Genomic DNA, 6,034 nt, shown 5'->3' with positions numbered 1-6,034 from the left:
GCGAGGCTCCGGCGAGGCTCCGGAGAGGCGAGGCTCCGGCGAGGCTCCGGAGAGGCGAGGCTCCGGCGAGGCTCCGGAGAGGCGAGGCTCCGGCCAGGCGAGGCGACGTGAGGCTCCGGCGAGGCTGAGGCGAGGCTCCGGCGAGGCTGAGGCGAGGCTCCGGAGAGGCGAGGCTCCGGCCAGGCGAGGCGACGTGAGGCTCCGGCGAGGCTGAGGCGAGGCTCCGGCGAGGCTGAGGCGAGGCTCCGGCGAGGCTGAGGCGAGGCTCCGGCGAGGCGAGGCTCCGGCGAGGCGAGGCTCCGGAGAGGCGAGGCTCCGGAGAGGCGAGGCTCCGGAGAGGCGAGGCTCCGGAGAGGCGAGGCTCCGGAGAGGCGAGGCTCCGGAGAGGCGAGGCTCCGGAGAGGCGAGGCTCCGGAGAGGCTCCGGCGAGGCTCCGGAGAGGCGAGGCTCCGGCGAGGCTCCGGAGAGGCGAGGCTCCGGCCAGGCGAGGCGACGTGAGGCTCCGGCCAGGCGAGGCGACGTGAGGCTCCGGCCAGGCGAGGCGACGTGAGGCTCCGGCGAGGCTGAGGCGAGGCTCCGGCGAGGCTGAGGCGAGGCTCCGGCGAGGCGAGGCTCCGGCGAGGCGAGGCTCCGGCGAGGCGAGGCTCCGGAGAGGCGAGGCTCCGGAGAGGCGAGGCTCCGGAGAGGCGAGGCTCCGGAGAGGCGAGGCTCCGGAGAGGCGAGGCTCCGGAGAGGCTCCGGCGAGGCTCCGGAGAGGCGAGGCTCCGGCGAGGCTCCGGAGAGGCGAGGCTCCGGCGAGGCTCCGGAGAGGCGAGGCTCCGGCCAGGCGAGGCGACGTGAGGCTCCGGCGAGGCTGAGGCGAGGCTCCGGCGAGGCTGAGGCGAGGCTCCGGCGAGGCTGAGGCGAGGCTCCGGCGAGGCTGAGGCGAGGCTCCGGCGAGGCGAGGCTCCGGCGAGGCGAGGCTCCGGCGAGGCGAGGCTCCGGAGAGGCGAGGCTCCGGAGAGGCGAGGCTCCGGAGAGGCGAGGCTCCGGAGAGGCGAGGCTCCGGCGAGGCTCCGGAGAGGCGAGGCTCCGGCCAGGCGAGGCGACGTGAGGCTCCGGCCAGGCGAGGCGACGTGAGGCTCCGGCGAGGCTGAGGCGAGGCTCCGGCGAGGCTGAGGCGAGGCTCCGGCGAGGCGAGGCTCCGGCGAGGCGAGGCTCCGGCGAGGCGAGGCTCCGGCGAGGCGAGGCTCCGGAGAGGCGAGGCTCCGGAGAGGCGAGGCTCCGGAGAGGCGAGGCTCCGGAGAGGCGAGGCTCCGGAGAGGCTCCGGAGAGGCGAGGCTCCGGCGAGGCTCCGGAGAGGCGAGGCTCCGGCCAGGCGAGGCGACGTGAGGCTCCGGCGAGGCTGAGGCGAGGCTCCGGCGAGGCTGAGGCGAGGCTCCGGCGAGGCTGAGGCGAGGCTCCGGCGAGGCTGAGGCGAGGCTCCGGCGAGGCTGAGGCGAGGCTCCGGCGAGGCTGAGGCGAGGCTCCGGCGAGGCGACGAGAGGCGAGGCTCCGGCGAGGCGAGGCTCCGGCGAGGCGAGGCTCCAGCGAGGCGAGGCTCCGACGAAGCAATCTGGATGGCCTGGCAGCTTCTCTTCGCAGAACAGCCTCCAAGGGGTTTATATAGCACTTGGTCCAATGCTATTGGTCCAAACTTATGCTAATTAGGACTTGAAGGAAGTACCACTGCTATTGGTCCAAACTTATGCTAATTAGGACTTGAAAAAAGTACCAATGCTATTGGTCCAAAGTTATGCTGATTGGGTCGGACACATACTAATGCCATTGGTCAGTCTCTTTTTAATATTCATAGTAGATTCATTCATAGAATCAGCCCCAAATTCCCACGCTGACAATGAATGAATGGCCTGGGAAGCGATCAATGGCAAAGCCGCAAAGTGCTTGCCTCTCATTCCCAAAGCCTTGGGTTGGATCCCTGTTCCAAAAAGAAAAATGAAAAACAAATTACAGATAAATCAACATCAGCAAAAAGGAAATAAACAAACTATCAATACATAAATCTTATTCAAAAACATACCTGCTCTAAATTCTGCAGATCTCTGTCAAGTGTCGCCTTACCCTTTACCTCTTCAAAGCAATTTTTCCCAAAACTTGAGAGTCATGGACCATGTCTTAGTTATCTCTCTTTCGCACCTATGCCAGAGGCGATGTGGATGTGTGGGATGTAATCCTGCTGAGGATCAAGGTCTGATTTGGGGTCAGCTTGGGAAGCATTGCTGGTGATATCAAATAATAGCTATTTATTAAAATTCAAATTCATGCATGAAAAAAATGATATAGAACAAAAATATGGTATGATTAAAGGTCAACAAGAAGCAAATAGGGCTGAGGTTGTGACTCAGTGATAGAACCTTTGTCTCCCACGTGTGAGGCACTGGGTTTGACTCTCAGTACCTTCTATGAACAAATGAATAAAATAAAGGTCCAGAGATACCCACCGGAGCTCAGGCCCTTCCCAGATGCACTGGAGCTGCAGTGGGATGGTCAGGCCCAGCTCAGAATGCTTCTACTCACCTGCAGACACCAACCAGAGCTCATGTACAGTCCAGATCTGCCCCCGCTGACCTGGGCAGGAGGCCAGACACAGGGTAGGCCAGTGTCCATCCCTCAACTGGGAGACCTGCACCGAGCTCAAGTCTGGCCCAGGACCACGTCCCCACACTGGAAGACACCTGTTGGAACTCAGGCTCTGCCCAGATCAGCCTCACAAACCTGTATGGAGCCCAGGAAAGGGTAGGTCCAGGTCCATCCCAACACTGGCTGACCCCCCCCAGAGCTGAGCCTTGGGCCGTGACTGCCTCTGCCCACCAGCAGACCACTGCAGGAGCTCAGATCCAGTCCAGAGTCACCATGAGGACCTGTGAGGACAAAACCAGTGTCCAGGGTTGCCCTGTCCTTCCAGTCATCAAGAGGCTTGCATTGGAATTCAGGCTCTGCCCAGGACCTACTCTGCCCACTGACAGACAGCTGCAGAACTTCAGCCCCAACCAAGATCAGCCTCACTGACAGGCACGGGAGCATAGTCCAAGGTAGACCTGGTACCAGCTGAAATAAGCAGGCCCCAAGAAGAGCTCAGGCCAGACACGGGACCACCTCCGATCAACAAGTTGAGCTCAAATTCGGCCAAGATTGGCCCGGCTGACCTGCTTGAAGGCAGAGGCAAAGATAGGCCCAATGTCATCTCGCCATATGCAAAACCCCACCAGACCTCCAGCTCTACCCAGATCCAACTCCATGATATGGCAGGAGATGAAGTCCTAGCCCAGGGTAGCCCAAGGCAATACAGTAACCATGAGACTAGCAGTCTCTACCCAAAGGCCTACCATACCAAAAGTCATTTTGGCAGCCACCCAGATCAGCCTTGCTGACAGGTGCAGGAACTTGGCCCAAGGTAGGCCTGGATCCAACTGCCACAAGCAGGCTCTGAGCAGAGATCAGGCCAGAAACAAGACAGTCTCTGCCCAAAGGCCCACCTGTGCCAGAGCTCATCTGTGCCCCAATCCACCTTGCTGATCCACTGAGAAGTCCTGACAGGGTAGATCCTGTTCCCTCCTGCCTGCCAAGGTCTCAGCTTGGCACCAGAATCACGAGCCACCACACACCTTTGTAGGTTCAAACAGCGATTCTTTATTCCCGATCTCACACTGCCTCCACACCGGTACAGGGGCAATCCCCATCTCCCGCACAATTCAAGTCCTAAATACTTTCTCTCCAGGAGAACTCAGCGGGAACTCAGGCAGCAGGCACGCCCTACCCTCAGCAGGAATAATCTTCAACCTCCAACTTCCCTAAAACTCCTATTGTCACGCCCTAAACCCAAGGACAGGGATACTTCCTGCAAAATACACCCTAATCTTGAATCCACCCTGGTGATTGAGCAGGGTCACCTTTCTCAAACACACAAGCAAAGTCGCAGCAAATTTCCAAGGCAAGTCCATTTAACATGGGGTACGCTGGCAAGGATTTCGATGCGTCATTCCTACTTGGTAATGGCCCTCAGCACCTGCCAACAGCTGACACCCTGCTGTATCTTAGCATTCAACCAGTTAACCCTTGCAGATGTGCACAGGAGCCCTGGCACAGGGTAACACTGGGAACATATGGCCATCACCAGACCTCCACCTCTGCTCAGGCTTGGTCCAGGACCGACTCTGCCCACAGGCAAGACACTCTCCAGAGCTCATTCCCAGCCCAGGTCTAGCTGGAGCATCTGCACCAGAGCCAGGGAAAGGTTAGGAATGTTCCATTCCTCTACTTTCTGAGCCCTGCTGGAGCTCAGGCTTGGCCCAGGACCACCACTACCCTCATGCAGTCCCCTGCTGCTCATAAATAGCCCATATTTTCCTTTCTGACCTGCACAAGAGCCCAGGCAAGGGGAGGCTGAGCTCCATCCTGACAGCTGCAGACCCCCACCAAGCTCCAGCTCTGGCCAGATCCAACTCGACAACATGGTAGGAGACAGAGGTAGAGCCTAGGGTAGCCCAAGTCCATCAAGTCACCTTCAGACTGGTACCTGAGCTCAGGCTCCTCCCAGAAATGACTGTCCACTGTCAGACAGTCACCAAAGTTCAGCCCCAGTCCAGATGTCCCTCTGACAGGCAAGCAAGCCTGCCCCAAGTTAGGCCTTAAACCAACTGCCACAAGCAGGCCCCAAGCAGCCCTAAGGCCAGACACAGGACCGTCTCTGCCCACAGGCAGAGCTCAAACATGGCCAAGATTGGCCTTGCTGACCTGTGCAGGATCCTGTGCAAGGGAGGCCCAGTTCCATCCCGCCACTTGCAGAATCCCACCAGAGCTCCAGCTCTAACCAGATCCAACTCAGTGTCCTGGCAGGACACAAAGCCAGAGCCCAGGGTAGCCCAAGTCGATCCAGTCATCATGAGACTGGCACCAAAGCTCAGGCTCTGCTCATGAATGACTCTACCCACTGACAATCAATCACCCAAGTTCAACCCCACCCAGATCAGCAGTGCTGACAGATGTGGGAGCCTAGTCCAAGGTAGGCCTGGGATCAACTGCCACAAGTAGGCCCGTGGTAGAGCTCAGGCCACAAGCTCAACAGCCTCACCCCAAAGGCAGACACTTTCTGGACTCTGGTTCTTCTCCGATCAGCCTAGTCCACCTACTTGGGAGCCTACACATGGATAGACATAGTGCCATCCCACCAGTGTCTGATCCCCGCTGGAGCTTAGACTCGGCCCAATACCACCTCTATCTATGGTCAGATGCACACCAGACTCAGGCCCGGGCCAGGACTGCCTCTGCTCACTTGCTGACTCCTGCTGGAGCTTGGGCTCAGCGCACACTATCCTAGTACACCTGTGGGAGTCCAGTAGTAGGCCTGAGTTCATTTCTCCACTGCTAGATAGCAGGTGGAGCTTAGGCTTGGCTCAGGATTGCCTCTCCAACCTGCACGGGAACCTTGGCAAGTGTAGGACTGGTTCCATCCCACCACCTGCACACCTCACCTGGACCTCAAGCTCTGCCCAGGAGCCAGGCCCCAGGGAAAGCCCTGGTTCTACCTGCCACCACCTGACATCTGTGGTTCTTAGGCTCAGCCCAGGACTTCCTCCACTCATTGCCACACATCTTTGGGAGCTCAGGATCACCCCAGATCTGTGAGGACGACCTGCAGTGGAAGCCTGGGCACAGAATGGCCACAGGTCCATTCCCCCACCAGCCAACCACTGCAGGAGCTTATGCCTAGATCTGATCTGCCTGGCCAAACGAAAAGACAAATGTAGGCTGTTTATAAAATATCACATACCATACACTTGAGATGGCATTTCTTGTCAATATAGTAATCCAAAGAATATATAAAGTACATTTGTGTGTGTGCATATCACATAAAAAGAATAAAGAGAATGAGAAAACCTAATGTTGACAGTGTTGGAAAATGGAATTGTCATGCTCTGATAATTGCAATGAAAAATTGTCATAACCCTTCTGCAGAGAAGTTTAAAATATATATCAAAATTTGAAGTGCACACTT

Source organism: Ictidomys tridecemlineatus, unplaced genomic scaffold, assembly GCF_052094955.1.
Source record: "Ictidomys tridecemlineatus isolate mIctTri1 unplaced genomic scaffold, mIctTri1.hap1 Scaffold_90, whole genome shotgun sequence".
NCBI classification, from domain to species: Eukaryota; Metazoa; Chordata; class Mammalia; order Rodentia; family Sciuridae; genus Ictidomys; species Ictidomys tridecemlineatus.
The sequence above is the reverse complement of the archived record's forward strand: the minus strand, read 5'-3'. Positions refer to the sequence as shown.